Source organism: Corapipo altera, unplaced genomic scaffold (genome assembly GCF_003945725.1).
Source record: "Corapipo altera isolate COAL_440 unplaced genomic scaffold, ASM394572v1 24, whole genome shotgun sequence".
Taxonomy (NCBI): domain Eukaryota; kingdom Metazoa; phylum Chordata; class Aves; order Passeriformes; family Pipridae; genus Corapipo; species Corapipo altera.
The window spans coordinates 5891870-5910927 of NW_020884903.1; the positions used below are offsets into that span (position 1 = coordinate 5891870).

Below are 19058 nucleotides of genomic sequence, written 5' to 3' on the forward strand. Positions count from 1 at the left end.
ACACATGACATTCTAATGTGAGTGGCAAAAATGGGTACGTTCACCTGGAACAACCCTCAGCATAAACCAAACTGCAGCTTTCAAAGACTTGGAAGATGTATCTCACATCTGAGCCTATGTAAATATTTCTGTTGAAGAACACAGCATCAAGCATCCAGCACACTGAAGAAAGACAACATTTTTCTTAGTGGAGCATTCTGCTATGTCTAGAGAACAGAAAGAAAATCTTTATATTATGTCTTTCAAGAGAAGACCAGAATGGTTTGTGACTCAGGAGGTAAGCTTTTGTGTAAGGAAACTGTAAGTAATGGTCAATAAATATTTCATTAAATGATAGAACTAAAAAAGTGCTAGAGAAGATTGGTTCAGATTTTAAAAAATATTACAGCACTGCTTTTGTGCTATGAAGGGACCCAAACAGAAGAAATATATTTGCTCACCTACATCCATGAAGATAGGTTGGAAATATCTAACCCAGATATAACTTTAATTACCTCATTGTCACTATTTATGCAAAGTTTTGTACAGTGTACATATCCCAGAAAGGTTTGATTTCCTGAAATATCAAGAAATTAACTCTGAAAATGCTTTTTTGAAGTTATTAATTTTAGATCATTGATGTTCTCTGATAATATCAATCTTGTGTTCTAAGTAATTATATGTTTTAAAAAATGCCTTTTTTTTTTTTTGTGATTTGGTAACTTTTTCCTGGCTCTGTTAAACCTCCTCAACTTTTCCTTCCATTTATTACTGCCATCTTCTATATCTGTGTTGTTTTTTCCCCTATATTTTACTGTACTGTGGAATTATTTGGTCCATTATACATTAGCAATAAATGATGATTACTAACTTAATTTTCCAGCAAACACTGCCCTTGTCACTCTTCTTTAAATAGATTGTTCAAATAGTTTTCTCTTTTTCTTCAAAAACAGGTGACTGTCTTCAAACCAGAAGCAGATGTGCATTCCCAGTCTCAAAGAGGAAGGAGAGGCAGATATTTCTCCTGTCCAGTGATGACATTAACTTCAATATTTTGATCTGAAAAACATAATTTTCCCTAAAGTGATAGAGAAATAGCAGACTTGTTAAGCATCTACCTCATGAAAAAATATTAAAGATTGTATTCATAACCTCAGGATTGTCTCCTTTGCTACAAAGAAACACACTGAGATGTACATTCAGGCCAGATAAATGCATTGGTAGGATTTTAACACAAAAGCGTGTACCCCTTGGATGTTAATCCTTGGTTTTTGCTAAACAGTTTCATTTTGACAAACTACAACATACTTTGACTCAAAATGACCCCTTGTCTGACACAAATAAAATGAAGAAGAAAGAGATGGGAGAAAAAAGGAAAAAGTGGCTTTGCTTTACGAAGATAACCATCCTCCTCAGGCACAGTCAAATCAGAAGAGTTGTGAAATAAATATTCAATAATTTGATGAGGAAAAAAGCCCTCTTGACCTTTTATACAGCCCATTAACACAGTCCGCTAACACCTGCTTTGTAATTAATGTGCTAATCAAGGCAGCAGGGTTCACCAATTGCCACGTTTCCGAACAGATTTCCAGCTTTGTTGCCATGTTGCAGTTAGTCTGCAGCACTCTTAATGTAACCTTCTCCTGCAGGAAGAAAATTGGTTTCAGATGTGAATGCTTCATAATGAAGCAATCCCTTAATAATAAATCCCATAGTAATAAAACTTATTATGCATTGTGCTGAAACTAATTTCCTATCTTCTAGAAGTATATGTGTGCTTAAAACTTAGAGGCAGAACAAATGATATTCAGATTTGTCCCAAAATGAGATATTTGGGAATAGTTTCCAAAAAAACTGTCACAGTCACAGAGCTGAAAAAGCTGTTCAATCAATATGCTGTTTGCTTAGGTTCTGTCCACACATGCACGCAAACAAATAATTTTATGTCATATATTTCGTGTCTACTTGCAATATTAATACTGTTAGAATTACTGAAATGTCACCTGGAAAGCAGAAAAGCATTTGAAAACTGTCATGTGGATAAGGTTCCCATGGAAACCAATTTCCTTGATATCCATGTGTTCAATATAAATGCCTGTAATTTTGTTTGGATACTCATGAAAAAAAAAAAAAAAGGCCCTAACAAGAACTCGGAAATAACTTACACAATTTTAAAAGATTATAAAAATACTCATTTAATGCACTGTATGTCTCATACAATAGAAAAGCACTAACCTGATCAGCATTCATCACTTCTAGCTGTAGCTTTCACACTACATATGATGCATACAGCTTGTTGACTTAGAAAACCTAAGGATTTTACCAAAGTAAACATAGTGCCTTAAGTTCTTTTTTCAGTATATAAAGTTACACCGAAACAGCAAGATTAAGCACATTTGCAGTGTAGACCACAACGTCTCTGAATGCCCTCCTTCAATTCCAGAAGACTGGCTATCTTACACAGTACTTCTGTGTCACAAAAACGTGTTAATTCCAGAACAGGAGGCACTGCCCCTATCCAAAACTACTTATGATAAATTTGTGTGCCGCAGACAGAATTGGTGACATGCTAAAGTAATTGACAAGAGATACTACACTTTCATAAGGCAGACTGTGATAAGATTTAACTAAAGAAATTAGCAAAGGAAATAGTCCTTGTAAATAATCATAAAGTTTATTCCATAAAACACAAACAAAAAAGCCCCACCTACCAAACCCAAAAAACAAATCCTAAAAGATTTGTTGATAATTTATGATTTTTTTCAGCTTAAGAAATTTGGTGCCTTTAAGGTTTCATTTTATTTTAGATTTGGTCTCCTTATATCCTGGAGTCACCTAAGGCTACATTGAAGTCACCTTTACTCTTAGTTACCTAAGTTTCTTCAGCCACCTCATATCCTTAGACACACTGTGTCTTTACTACCTGACATTTCTGTTTACCTTTTAAATACTACCATGAAAGACATGGTCCAGTTATTGAAGTAAGATGCTTCTAAAGGATAAATATTCATATACACGTGAACTGAAATAACTGGCATTTTTTCTATCTTTTTACCGAAGACCAGATATGAAAATCAAATATTTCAAAGACATCTATATTTAGTTTAAGAAAACAGAAAGCAAGGATTCTTTCTTTTGATTTTTTTCATGTGCAGAAGGGAAAAAACCCAACACCCTAGAGGCAGAGTGAATATGCATTTGAGTAAGATAACACTGGTAATATGGGGGAAAAAGTAAGAATAGAGACTTTTTTCTTCCTTCAAAACAAGTTTGTGAAGATTTTCAATTGTAAGTCATTGTATTGCTTCACTGGGTCCCTTAAACTGTTTGCTATTTTTTAAAGCTGATAACCTAGATTTTCTGTGATATATGACAAAGTATTGAGCCCATGTCAAATAGAAATAAGAAATGTGCTCAAAGCTTGAAATAATTCTTCTTGGTTGTGTTGTTTCAACTGCAGCAACAGCTGTAACAACTGCAACTTTTGCAGAAAGTACAATAGCAAGTTCTCCCTCTTTAAATATATCCTACTTACTACGAAAACATTAACCTGAGTACACTTAGCTGTATTGCCTACCTATCCAATTCAAGTAATAAGCAGAAAATAATTTAAAATTTTACTAGCTGTTTCCTGGATGGAGGAAAAGACTGTATTATAGTGCTGATAATTGGTCATTAATGTCCCTGATTCTGAATTAATATCCTTAATTCTGGCTATGCTATACTGATGATATGCTTTGGAGCTGAATGAAGACCTGATGTTTTCTCTGTAGGCTACATCACTTTTTACTTTATGTGAGCATACCTACTGTTACATACAGATAAAATTTGAATATAATTTTATTTTACAGGGTTTTTTCCTGATTAAAAAAGAACTCAAATCTTTCTATTGCAGTTCTAATATATTAAGACAAGATTGTTTTGAGATTCTTTGTTCAAATACTAAACAAGTATTATTTTAAAGTAATGAAAAATATTTCTGGATAGTCAAGAGACATGCACAAAACTTTCTCAGAGTGAATTGTGGAAAAGGACAAGAGAAATAAACCCAGGATTTTACTTCACATTTTTTTACATTAAACTGGAGAATTTTTTTTTCTGAGACTTAAATAATATTAAATAATTTAAAAAGTTTTAACTGGAAATTTTAGTCTCTTATAATATGTGGGACTATTTTCTCGGTCTTGTCAATTTGTATTAGGGTCTAAACAGAGAATGAGTAGACGTATGGAGTATTATAAAAATGCTTCCAGTGTCAACTAATTTGGAGAATTATAAAAATGAAATACAAATATCTCATTAAGTCATGGCATTTACCAGATAAAGTAAACATGAAAGCCTATATCTGAATGAAACCTGAATGAAAACTGATCATTTGAAAATACAAGATAATAGTGAAATATTTATTATATGTTCATTACTTGTATATTCTTAACATTACTTTGTAGCCCAGAGATATTTTTTAATTGACCTTCCTTCCTGAAGTGTGTGGCAACTATAAGTACGCATGTAAATGTAGATGCTTGTCTGCATATAATATGCCCAGGACCCTACAAAGACATTATAAAGTCAAAACTGTTAAATAAAAAACTGTGAAGTCCAATTTTGTTTTTAATTGATCAAACCTTCAAGTAGTTTTAGGTTTATATTATAGGAGTCATTTACACTGTATCATCTCCAAAAGAGGTTGAAAATATCAGACTCAAATGCATGACTACAGAAACTTTTCCTAAAGACTTTTTTCCTGAAGATACAGGACCCTGGGTAACCTGATCTAGGGGTTGGCATCCCTCCTGAGATGGAGGAGTTGGAACTATATGATCTTTAAGTTATCTTCCAACTCAAATCATTCTATGATTATTTGATTCTATGATTGACTTGTGAACTTTTAATAGTATAACACAGAATTGTACTTCTTGTACTGCATAAGAATGATTCGTGGTCATTTTTCCTGTTTAACTGACTGAATAACATAAATCTCATAATAGAGCTCCATAACAGAGATAGTACCATAATTTTCTTCCTCATGAGATCTTAGAATTTTAATGGAAATGTTTGTTTTAAGTAAATAACAGTGAGATTTTTTTACTTATTATTTTGACTAACAGTACTCATCAGGAACTGATCTGGTGGAAAATATACATTTCCAAAATTTATTAATCCCTCATCCTGAGGCAATTACAGTTTTATGCAAGGTTTTTGAAGCCTAAGTTCGTTTGTGTTTTCCATTTTACACTGCCAGGGTTGGGGCATTTACAACCTCCCCTGAGCAACCTGTTGTAGTGTTTCACTACCCTCACAGTAAAGAATGTCTTCCTAATATTTAACCCAAATTTCCCTTCTTTCAATTTGTATCCGCTACTCTTTGTCCTATCACTACAATTCCTGATGGAGAGTCCCTCTGGGGCTTCCCTGTAGTAGGCTCCCTTCAAATTGGAAGGTTGCTATGAGGTCCCCACGCAACCTTCTCTTCTCCAGGCTGAACAGCCCCAACTTTCTCAGCCTGTCTTAGTAAGGGAGGTCCACCAGTCCTCTTATCAACTTCATGGCCTCTTCTGGACTTGCTCTGACATTTCCATGTCCTTCTTATGCTGGGAGGCACCATAATTGCACACAGTTCTCCAGGTGGGGTCTCACAAGAGAAGAGTAGAGAGGGAGAATCAACTCCTTTGACCTCCTGTATATGGTCCTGTTGATGCAGCCCAGGACCTGTTTGGTTTTTCTGGGCTGTGAGCACACACTGTTGGCTCATGAGTTTTTCATCAACCATCATCCCCAAGTCTTTCTCTGTGCGGCTGCTCTCACTTACTTCTCTACCCAACCTATACATGTGGATGGGGCCTTGAGCAGCCTGGTCTAGTGGGAGGTGCCCCTTCCCATGGCACGGGGGTTTGGGACTAGATAATCTTCAAGGTCCATTCCAACTCCTTGACATTCTATGATCTTATGATTTGAGAAGCCAGGATGACATCTTTGGGAGGATCCATATGAGTTCTCTCACTGATAATCATAGAATCATCATAGAATCTATGATTCTATGATTTGTCTTCTGTGTACAAATACAGTGGCAATAGCACAAACCTAGTTATAAATGAGAGGATTTATTTTGTTTGTTTTTCCTTTATAAGCAAAAAGACATATCACAGAAAAATGTTATTTAAATAAAAAACACCTGTAAATGAACTGTATTTATCTAAATAACAGAAAATATATGCACTGGTATACAGTGAGAATGTAACCCATTATAGACTCCTAAAAATATGTCACTAGTAAAAGAAAAGACATCCAAGCAAAAAAATTATGCTGGTAAAGCCTGTTTTCTAGAGATCCAAATTTTATTCCTGTTGAAGCAAAATCCTTTTGTGACATGAAGGTTTTAATTTGCAAATTGAGATGAAAAAATATCTGTTCTCTAGAAAACTGTGCTGCATATACATATCTTTTGTGACTTTTTGGTGATTTTTTGAATGTACTGTAGAAGCACAAAGTAAGATTTTATATACCATGATGTAGGTTATGCTCCAGATGTATTTTATACCTGTTTTTATAACATAGTAAATGATCACGGTAAAGAAATATTTTGTGTTAGGTTGGTCTGTTTTTTGTTCTTCTTTGAATGAAGTAATGTGATTATATTTTCAGTTCTCCCAAAATTACTACAAGACTACCATATTTTTAACAAGTTTGGCAGAAATAAAAGTGATGTGACAGAGAATACTGTTCCTTTAAGAACAAGATATTAACTTCATTTTTCTTAGGTTTCTTTCCCAGGATACTGAACATTAGGCAAAACAAGTTTTTTTCTGTGTAGCAATGAAACTCTGAGTAGCTCCTGTTCTGAATCTTCATTTACAACAGAGTTTCAGCCACCAACTACCCATTCAGGCTTGTAAGTTCAATTTTCCCACATGTTTTTGTATCTTTTCTATATCCCAGTTAAGTTCCATCTTTCCATCTAGAAGCCTTAAGTTAACCATGTATATCATGGTTTGATTTAAAAAGTCAAATGTAATAGAAAAGGGGAAAAAACATAAAAGAGAAGTAATCACATAAACTCTGTGTCTCAGCCTCATAAGCTCTGCAGTTCTAGGGATTCATCATCCAAACTTAATTTAAAGTGACTGGACTGATGCTACATTGGCTGCCACTTAGGCTCTGACTAGTGCTACTGCTGTGTATCATTAGAACACCTTCTGTTGAACAGAAAAATACCATTGCTGCTGGCTACCACTGCAAAAAGATGTCATGTTACAGAAATCTGTTTGGTACCTGGAATAAGACTTGAGTGGTCACAGCCTCATTTTAGTAAAATAAAATAAAATTCAAAAAATAGGAAATGCCTAAGAAACAGTGGGGGAGAAAGGAGTAACTGGCTTACAAAATTATCCCTGGATCTTTAAAATAAAAAATCTGACACACTGAAGAAACTGGAGTAACAGCTGTCATCAGATTGAGATAGAAGGTGATCTCTCCCAGAAAAAGGTGTTCCTGGAGTTCCCTGACTGACACAATAGTGGATACATCAACTTAAATACGTCTTCATTTAAGCACATATGGTTGCAGCTAAAATCTCAAAACTCAGTAGGAATATATAAACATACACACGCACATATATATAAGGAGAGATTGCACATATAGAAAGAATATAGACAATGCTATAGTGGCAACAAAAAGATGAGGAAAGCTGTAGAAACCTAAGACATCTAGTGGAAGGAAGAAACTTAAGCTCACTCCCCATTGTTTATAGGGTACATGACCTCAATTTATAAGTAACTCATATAATTTAAACTCCTAATTTCACATATCCTCAGAGAATTTGCCTGTACAGCTAAATTGATGTGTTATTGCTAATGGGGGCTCATTTCCAGTGTGGAAATATCAAGCACATATTGAATAAATCACTTTAAAGTCAGTTAGTTTTACAAATACGCTATTTTTTTTACACTAAAATAAAGAACATAGTCAATTAGCTCAAAGTAGCTTCTGTGCTATATGTTCTCTACCTACCGCACTTTACTTTTTTTTAATCTGGGCAAGTCCACAGTTCCTCCATAGTTATGGGACCTGAAGAGCTCTAAGAAATTACAGAGGAATAACTGTGTTTACATATATTAATAAATATATACATATATATATGTATACTGATATGATTTAAAAATAATTATTAGAGCTTTTTATTTTTTTCTTCCATTACAGATTAGAAGTCTTTCTTTTCTTGACTGGATTTTTTCCCCTATTTTTTTTTTATTTTTTATTTTTTTTAAAGCTAAATAAAAATAAGAGAATTCACAGAAGTAAGAGAAATTCAGTTTTGTTAAAGAATTTCTTAAATGTTATGCATATTCTTTAACAACATAATTTTAATATATTATTTTTATACATTTATATATTTATATTAAACATGGACACTGATAAATGTAATACTGAGCACCAAAGAGAAGATTTGTGAAGGACTTGGCATTCAAGTTCAGGGTATGTTTGCATAAAATGCATTTCCTGACTCTGCCTACAGCTTAAGCATGTTCGATTTAAAGAAAGGCTTGTGACCCAAAATAGCATTATACCAGATACAAGTATAATCCATCATTAGTGGAAGAGAAGTATAGTTATCTTAAAAAACATGATGTGTTGAGTTGAAGGCGTGTGACAGAAAGTTTTAAAATGGCTGCACATCTTTAGGAGTGTGACATTTTGTACTGGCAGGAGCAGAAGCAGACAGAACAGACCGAAGAAAGGAAATTCCTAATGAGATTTGAAGGGAAAGTTGTTATACTACCTCATCCAAAACACACCATGATCAATTTCTAGTGCTCTTTTTTTCTAATTGGCTGTACCAGGTTCTTTTTCAGGGTCTGTATTTAATTCATATTAATGCATATACCATACAGGGATAAAACAAGAGAAGGTTAGGAAAAGTAGTTTGGGTGATAACACTCACAGAAACTGCATGGGTTGCATGAAGGCAGTGATTTACGCCAGCTGAAAAACTTGTCAGTATATACATTTTTTTAAGCAATAAGGATTTGCAGCTTTCCTGTCAAATGTTGATATATTCTCTGTGTATATGCAAAAGAAAAATTAACAATGTGATATCTTAGGTAAAATATATAACTCTCATTGTAAAGGAGAATCAAATGTCATACTATTTTTTTTCCAAAATTATTTAGGATCTAAGTTAACTTTCAACAGCAAAGTGCATGGTGACATGAAGCAGAAAACTTTAATTATTCAATGAAGTAAGGAAGACACTTCAGCTTTTATTCCAGAAAATAAAAAACTAAGACTATTAAAAATGTAATTTTTAATTCCAAACATTTAAAGTAATTAAAGAACAGTTCAGTATATGGTGTAATACCAACAGTTAAATTCTAAGTATCTTTAGAAAGGTGTTAATATGAATTTTGTCTGGTATAGACAGTAAATTTAATACAGATTTCAAAGCAATGCCAAAATTACTTCCATAGAAAATTTACAGAAAATATAGCTATCCTATAACCTGCAAGAGTCTACCAGAACACAAAGACTGTAAATTCAGGTAATCAGACTGGCTTTCTCATGTTTTTCTGTTTAGTTTATGTCATGATTGCACACTGCCTAATGTATAGCTGATGTTGGAAAACAAGTTGACAGTTATATGAGAAAGCAAGTAACACCACTAGGAAGAATTATATTTAATTATGTGTTGCTAAATACAGAATTTATGGAGTTGATGCTTAACAAGAACTAACAGAAATCATCACAGAATCATAGAATGACAGAATCACAGAATATGATGAGTTGGAAGGGATTCCTGAGGATGATAGAGTCCAGCTCCTGGCCCAGCACAGGACCAGCCCCAAGAGTCACATCATGTGCCAGAGAGTGTCTCCAGAACTCTATTAGGCTTGGTGCTGCTATCACTTCCCTGGGGAGCCTGTTCCAGCAACCGACTATGCTCTGGGTGAAAAACCTTTTTCTAATATCCAACCTAAACCTCCCCTGACACAACTTCAGGCCATTCCCTTGAGTTCTGTCGCTGGTCACCACAGAGAAGAGATCCGTGCCTGACCCTCCTCTTCCCCCCATGAGGAAGTTGTAGACTGCGATGAGATCTCCCCTCAGTCTCCTCCAAGTTGAACAGGCCAAATGACCTCAGCCGCCCCTTATACAACTTCTGCTCAACATCCTTTACAATCTTCGTTGCCCCCCTTGGACGTTCTCTAAGAACCTAATAACTTTCTATATCGCACTGACCAAAATTACATGCAATATTCAAAGTGAGGCTACACCAGTGCAGCACCAGTCCAGACTAGCTTATAGCCAGCACTGAGACTAGACTGACATTTTCATGAGCAGTAAAGGGTATTTTTTTAATTTTTTGGTTTGTTTGTTTGGATTTTTTTGTTGTTGTTGCTGGGGTTTTTTTGTGGTTTTGTTGTTGTTGTTGTTGTTGTTTTGTTGGGGTTTTTTGGTTTTTTTTGGTTTGGTTTGGGTTGGGTTTTTTTGGTTGTCTGGTTGGTTTGTTTTTTTTGTTTTTTGTTTAAGCATAAAGCAAAAAAACAATCTGTGAAAACATCAAATAAATAAATTTGCTCTTTCTTTATTACCTTAGAAATAATAGCAGATGGACCCTCAAGAGATCATCTGGGCCAATCCCAATCCTATCACACTGTCAGCAGTATCAAGTAAGTTTGTACAGAATAGCTTGAAGTACGCTGCAATGTAAGTAGGTATCACCCTGTAAGCAATTTAATGTACCATTCTCCTAAATTATTCTTCCTGTGACAGTGATGAAACTATAGGATCATAGAATGGTTTGGGTTGGGAGGACCTTAAAGATCATCTAGTTCCAACCCCTCTGCCATGGGCAGGGACAGCTTTCACTAGATCAGGTTGCTCAAAGCCCCATCCAACCTAGTCTTGAACACCTCCAGGGATGGGGCATCCACAACTTCTCTGGACAACCTGTTCCAGTGACTCACCACTCTCATGATTAAATTTTTTTTCCCTTATATCTAATCTAAACCTACTCTCTTATAGTTTGAAGTCATTCCCCCTTGTCTTGTCACTACACGCCCTTGTAAATAGTCTCTCTCCTTCCTTATAAGCTCACTTCAGGTACTGGAAGGCTGCAATTAGGTCAGTCTGAAGCCTTCTCTTTTCCAGGCTGAATAAACCCCATTCTCTCAGCCTTTCCTCATGTTCCATCACTCTAATTGATGTTCTATCTTTACTACAAATTACTGATATTCTAATAGTTTAGTACACACTACTGTGGTGCAGTCCAATAAGGTGTGCATGCTTTAGGAGAATGCATACTCTTTATGTTATGTGGGTCAAGCCTCTCCTTAAATGGACTTGTATCAATGACTTCAACAGAAATCAGGGCTGGTTTTGACTGCTTTCTTTATATTCTAGTGTTTATTCTTCTCTGAAGCAAATAAAATTAGGTAATTTTAACTGGCTTATGGTAATTCAGTTTGGTGCAGAGTATCACAAAAAAACAAATAATAAACCAAAAAAAAACCTAAAGAAAATATTTAAAGACACACATTATGAATTAAAAATATTAAAACCCACAGACTAACTTCAAGAAGCAGTTTGTCAACCCTCAGGTGTGGTGATGCACAACTTTTTCCCTTTCATATATAAATAAAAATTCTTATTTTTGTTCAACCATGTTTTTGCAGGTCGCAAACAGTTTAGAGAAAGTTCATTAGTACTTTATTTCTTACCAGCTGCCACTATCTGTAACATAAGATGGATGAATCACCAGCTGACATAATGGGAAGGTTATATTGCATAATGCACTGTGAGATTATGTGAATAGTGTATTATACCCATTATAGGAGAATGTTGATGATATAAAACATTTGACACATGCTACCAACGTTATCACAGGGTTTTCTGTTCGTATCATGTCTATGTAACATGGAATCCTACAAAGTGCTGAGGCACTAATAATAGACATCCCATAGCTTACCATATTCATATTCCGTAACAGAAGCTACAAAGTCTAGTACAGCTACTTCCCAGCAGGACAATTTGCTCCTCAAACATAGGCTTTCTCAATATGCTGTGTACATTTGTGTAGTAATGAAGATTTTTCAAATTTCTTTGTGTGGGCAGGGCTCATCTGGTTCACTTATTTCTAATATTGAAAAGGGGGTTTCTAGGATGTTTTGGGTTTTTTGGCTATTTTGAAATTGTGTAAAATGATGATTATTAATAGGTGAAATTTTTAATGAAAAATTACACTTGGATATGAAATCTTCAAAGAAGGTTTATGCTTCTTTGAGTATGGCAATTTTTTAAAGGTAGAATGATGATACTTTGGTATGAAACCTCATTTTATTTCCATGAGAGAATGCTTTTTCACTGTTCTTTGTCCAGAATATACATTGAGCTGCTATATCACTACCATTTTGTCCATGCACAACCTCTTTCTTCTTCCTTGTCATTTTTGGATGCTGACTTCCTTGTTAGATTCATAAGACCTTGATATTTTCAGTTTTAGTTCTCAAAAACACCTATTCTGCCAATTATATAGCCGACTGAAGATTAGTCTTTAGCATACAATGCCTCATAACTCATGTGGTTTCTATACAATCATAAAATCAGAATTATTTGGGTTGGAAGGGACCTTAAAGATCACCTAGTTCCAACCCCCATGCCACAGGTTGGCACCCACCTCTCACTAGATCAGCTTGCTCAAAGCCCCAACAAACTTTGCTAGGGATGGAGCATCCACAGCTTCTCTAGGAAACCTGTTCCACTGCCTCACCACTCTCACAGTAAAGAATTTCTTCCCTATATCTAACCTAAATTTCCTCTCTTTCAGTTTGAAACCATTACTCTTCAATATAGTTCCTGATGAAGGAATAACTTTATCATAGACTCGCTCTGGCAGTATTTAAGTGTGTTATGAGAAAAAGCTGAATTTGAGGCGGTTGCTGCTGGACTGTGCAGCACAGTGATTGAACTGGAAAGTTTGGTCTTCATCGGTGCTGTCTAAGCTCCTGCTGAATCCCACAGTTGTGTTGAATTTTTTTCTCTTATAAGCTGTATGCCCAAGCCTGACCTTTACTGCAAGCTATGGATCATGGTTCAACACTAGCAGAGACAATTCAACTTAATGTGATCTTCCTAGCAAATATCACCTTTTTTTTTGTTAAAAAAAAAGGTGTGTTAAAACTTTTTTTACCCTTCTTTCTCTACCTAACAGGAAAAGTATGGTAGAAGATGAAAGATGTCTTGTTTGTTATTTAGTATATTTTAGCCACTTCAGGACTGGGAAAGTCTGAAGACATGATAATTGAATGGATTGTACACTGGAAATGTACACTTCTCCATATGAAAAGGTAAAAAAAAGAGACCAAAGAAAACCAAAACCCTGACACTTGATTTTATCAGTGGTGGTGTCTTACGGAAAATAAGGCAGTTTCCAGAAATGATTTATGCATGCAAGTTAGGGAAACATAAAAGTTCATCCTAGATTTTCCTATCTGCTAAGTCTTCCTTTGATTTTATTTTAATTAGCCAAAGATACAGTTCTCTTGCTCACTGACATTAGGAAGAAAAATTCATGGTGACTCTTCCAAAAAAGTTTGAATGGAGAGGAATAGATCGTTTGAAATAGGTCAGAGAGTTTCTCAGAACTAATTACACTAATTTACTGGCACTTCTCTGACTATAATTTCAGCAGCACTAATTCCTAAATATTGGAATATCTTCAGTTTTATAGTATCCTGGTTGCTCTGCCAAGAAATGTGATGTTTAAAACATAAGGCTTCTAACTGATCTTCAGTTTCTTGTTATCAGCTAAAGAAACGACAATCTGGTTAAAAATTAGATTCATAACTTGTCTCTGCATGAGGTAGAGAAAGGAAATGTACTCATAAGAGCTAGAAAAGGTCTGAGGCGAAGAACTAGGCCAAGAAAACATCCTGGCATCAGTATTTTTGCTGTACCTCTCCCCACATTTTACCTAGTGTAATGGGTGTAGGTGGCAATGCCTTGGCAGTGAGATGGCTAAAGAGGGGGGACTTTCCTGTGTTGGATGCAGTTGGTTCCAGCTGGCTCCAGTGGACCCACTGCAGGGTACAGCTGAGACCCTCAGCCAAATATAATTAAGAAAGGGTAAAACACTGCACCGGAGCTGAGAGAGGAGTTAGAAAGAAAAGAGCAAGAAATAGCCCTGCAGACAGTAAGGTGAGAGGCAGAGAGGGAGGAGGTGGTCCAGGGGTTAGAGCAGAGCAGAAACTGGAGCAGATATCCACACTGTAAGCCATGAAGGACCCCATGCTGGAGTAGGTGGATATTTTCTGAAGGAAGATGCAATCTGTGGAGAGTCCATGCCTACATCCCATGGGAAGGACCCGTGATGGAGTGGAGTAAAAGTGTGAGAGGGAAGGAACAGGAGAGAAGAACTGTTATGGACTGACCACTACCCCCATTTCCCATCACCCTGCTCCACTTGGCCATGAGGTAGAGGAGTCAAGAATGAAGGAGTTAAGTCAGGCCTTGTAGAAAGGTTGAGGTGGTGCTTTAGGTTTTTTTCTCACCATTTGAATGTATTTTAATTAGCAAAAATTTAAATAAATTTCCCCTAAATGGATTTTGGTTTGTCTGTGAAATGGTAATTACTAAATGATCTCTCTGTATTTATTTTTCTCCCTGTCCCTCTGAAGAACAAGAGGGCACCTGAGTGGCTGTTTGGCAGCCAACCAAGGTCAACCCACCACACCTATGTAGTTAGTAACCAGTCTTCAAATTCTTTGTTTCCTTGAAGGGAGTTAGATGACAACTAATCTGCAGAAGTAAAAGGAAGAAGAATAAGACAAGAGGATAGAAAAGCACAAAAGCAATTTAATTGGATAGTGAGGTCATCGGATGTCCAAAATAATAAAGAGTTTTCTTTTTTCAAATATTATTCAGAGGGAAGTAGAATCTATGAACTTCATAGGGCCAGATTTTCATCATTACAAATCATATCTCCTTTGCTTCCATAATAGCTATGCCAATTTGTGACAGATGATGATGTATGGTACCTTGAAATGATCTTGCAGTCCGAAGCAGTTTAGAAAACCTGTCTTTTAGCATAATAAAAGAGACTGTCTAATGTTTATTGATTTTTTTTGTGTCTGTGTGTGTGTGTTTTTTTCCCCAGTGTTTCGCATTTCGGAAATAGGAACATATATTTGAAACTCTAATGATAAGGTTAAAATTCCCAAGGATTCAACAAAAACTAGGATAGAAACAAGAGAGAAGATGGTGAAGGTTGTAGGATATGTAGTACAGTATATGGATATTTAGAGTTTAGGTCTCTAAGGCATAATCAGAATCTAACTTGCATGTGCAATATAGACAGTTTTGTCAGAGCTCTCTCCTTGCCTAATGCCTTTTCCCCACAATTCTTCTATGTTTCTTTGCTTTGCTATTTTCTGTTCCAAATGTTCTGCTTTTTTATCTACTCTTTTTTTTTTAGCCCTCCCCTCCATTACTTTCTAGTTCTATTTTACAATCTTTTCATAACCCAGCAGTTACAGTTTCCACATTCAGTTTCAACAAATGTGTTTCATATTAAGCAAAATGTGCACTTCCATTATTATTGAACATACTCTTCTTTTGAGAAGTAGTAGTAGCTTGGGCTATGTGTGCATTACTATGTATGACTATATACAGAAGCTTTTCTGCTTTTCAGAAAAGCACAATAAAATCTGTATGGTACTTTACGGAGCTGTGAATCAGCATATTTTTTGCAGTTTGTGTTTTTTTTTAGCTTAGTATCTGAGATCAGAATTGTTCCAAAATATGTTCCAAAATGTGCAAGTTTTCTTTTAATTATCTTTTAACTGATAAGATTAATTGACAAAAACCAGCAAACTGAACTGACAGGGACAGTCATTCTACTGGAAAACAGTAATAGATATATACAACAAGAAGAATCCCCCAAAAATGGTAAAGATCTACTTGTCTTGGAAATATTACAAGGATACATTTACAAAGAAAGTATTGCTGTAACACACTAATAAATTCAAATTCTCTATTAAAAATATTAAATATTTTAGTTGATTAAATAATATCAGCTCCTCTACTGCTCAGCACAACTTGGATGAACTTCAAAGAACATTAAACAGAGATTTAAAGAAAATTTAACTCTTGTCACTGCTGAAAAAAAATTTCTGTTCATTCAAGATAAATGTTTTTCTGAACTCAAATTTTTCACTTTAGAAAAGTGATTCAGTCCCTGCTTAAAGTATAGATATAAGAATCTGAATATGATGCTTACATTGTGATCTACTTACTTACAAATAAAGTTGACAATAAAGTTTAAAGGACTCTGTTTAAGTATGAGTTGATTTATCTATCATCTGTGGATGATCATACTGTTCCATCCTTTCCTTGCAAGTACCAACCTCTGTTACAAAATTTCTCATTTTTTGTATATCGTCATTCTTAATCTTCCACAACCTCATTGCTTTGATGCCTGTGGCTTCTCAGCCTATTGTTAAAAGTTTATGCTTAAAAATAAACTTCAAATTTCAGTTAGATATGTCTTTGGTGTTTTTCCACTTCCTGTTTCTTCGCAAAGAACAACAAAATCCTTTCTTGATTTACATTTTGCTGAACTTCCGTTTCTGTTATAGAACAAGTATCCCATATGAGAGGTCATATTAAGACCCCTTTTTTTTTCTGGAGGTTAAACTTCCAATTTTCTAAGTTTCAGTTTTAAAAGTTGGACTCCGTATTTTTAAATAATTCTCTCCAGGACTACTGACTCATAGAAAGTGGGTTAGGAAAAGATTCCAGTTTACCTTTCTACTTGGTGTAGCACCATATATAATTTTCTACAGATGGTTTTCCTAATATCCTTCTAACTCTGCTATTAATTTTGATGTCTGTATGAGAGTGATTACTTTTCCATAATCTTGTTTGATTCATAGAATCAAAAATACCAGGTTGGAAGGGGACCTCAAGGATCATCTGGTTTAACTTTTCTTGGCAAAAACATGGTCTAGACAAACTGTCCCAGCACCCTGTCCAGCTGAAATTGTGTGAGGTTGGAGAATCCACCACTTCCATGGGGAGATTTTTCCAATGGTTGATTGTTTTAATGGTGAAAAATTTTCCTCTTGTGTTCAACTGGAATCTCCACAGCAGTAACTTGTACCCAATACCCCTTGTCTTTTCCGTGTGACTCCTTGTAAAAAGAGAATCTCCACCTTCCTTGTAGCTGCCCTTTAAATACTAGAACATGATTATAAGATCTCTTCTAGACCTTACTTTCTCAAGGTGAACAAACCTAATTGTCTCAGCCTTTCCTCGTATGACAAGCATCCTTGTTTTTTGGTCATCTTTGTGGCTTTTCAATAATCTTTGTGTTCCTTTTCTGAATCCTCTCCAACCTGACTACATCTTCAACAGTAACATAATTCAGTCAGTTTTTTCCTATCTGTTTTTTGCTTTCAGTTTATAGAAGTTAACTCAAATATTATCCAAGTTTAATGATTTTGCACTTTGGACTACTTGATCTTACCCCATTGTTTTTAATATGGTTCATGTATCAATGTCTTTTGAATCTTTCTATATGATTTTTCCATGTTCCTTGTACTGATATTTTCCATCTTTGTCTTATCAATATATTTCACCATTCTATATCATTGAAAATGTTGAATTACATTGGTCTCATAGTTTTCTGTGGTTTCTGATGCTTAATGATCTTTACAACAAGATAATGAAAAACTATAGAAAATTTCTAAGTTAACGTTACTTTCCATGATTATGCATGGCATTTTTTCCATTTTCCAGCAATGTCATAGTGAAATACCCAGAGAATGTTAGGAATTAGACCAAAGTTCCAGATATCAAAGACAAATTAGGAAAACTTGAAGAACCAGCTTTCATACTTCATATCAGATCACCGGGTAAAACTTGACCCTGTCAGACATTCTGATCAGTTAGTCTAAGTAATGTTAATATTAGAGAAAGCCCTCATAAGTACCATATCCTTTACATGAAAACATGATCTAAGAGTATTGCACAGAACATAGTTAATCACATATTAATTAAATCATAATTAAATCACAGTCATATACAGAAAATATTAGCAACATAATAGCTACATCAAGAGTCATGAAAACAATTTTTCAAAACAAACTCAATGTAAAAAAAAAAATCAATATAATTATGTTTTGGGGTTTTTTTCCATTTCATAATATGATTCTTTCCCTAGACACTAAAGATAAATCTATGGTTTTTTGAACCATAAATTTTCTAGTCTCAGTTGTAGTACCTTGTATCAATAACCTGCAATGTAATCTGGCTGCAGCTGACTGATTGTGCATTATCCTCCCTCTGGAAGGGAAAATCTTTAGTATTGCTCAGCCCAAGAATATTTTCAGCACATAAAGCTCCTGACCCTGAGACAGACTTCTCTGCCTGAGATAAGGAAAAGAAGGGAATGGCTCTTTGTACATCTTGACACAAGTGTTAGCTTTGTGGATAGCTTTTCAGAGCCAAAGTGGAGACTAAAGTAAGATAAGAATCAGAGTGAATACCTGTGTCTCTGATTTCACCCTTCTCACCCATACTCTTGTGGGAGGCTTTGATATGAGTCTCAGCAGCAGAGAGGATGCCAAGAAAACTCACCACTCTGATGCCATCTTACACTCCTCTAACATTACTTTACAGTCTAGAGGCAAGGCTATTGCACTTCTACTCCTCTGTGGCCCTTGTAGCTGTTTGATCTATGGAGTCAGAGCACAGTACAAGGATAATACACATTCCAACACAGGACAGCCTGTAAAATAGACACAACTTCAACAAATTGCTTCACTTTGGCGATGACATGACTTAAGCTAACCTTCCTTCTCAGGATGGTAAAGGTCCTTGTAAAAATCTGAGTGTGCTTCAGAGAGGTATACTTGAGAGTAGGAGAGAAAATGGCACACCTAACAGACTTTCCTATGTGTTTCTTCATTTCTTAGCCTATCACACTTGATCACTTGATGTGATCTAGTTCTCATTATTTGTATTTAGAACACTGTACACTGATACCAAATTTTATTTTTTAGCTTTATTTCTGAACTATATGAAAA

At 35.3% G+C, this 19058-nt stretch overlaps 1 long non-coding RNA gene across 1 annotated transcript in view; it reads right to left on the minus strand.

Annotated features, from left to right (window-relative positions):
* The window catches only part of LOC113950767, a 28341-nt gene extending 9586 nt beyond the window's left edge, over window positions 1-18755 (minus strand). Inside the window, exons 1-2 of the long non-coding RNA XR_003528874.1 lie at window positions 18610-18755; window positions 14662-14769 (exon numbers count right to left, since the gene is read on the minus strand). This is a non-coding gene — a long non-coding RNA (uncharacterized LOC113950767). The remainder of the gene's footprint in view (window positions 1-14661; window positions 14770-18609) is intronic.
* Window positions 18756-19058: the final 303 nt, after the last annotated feature.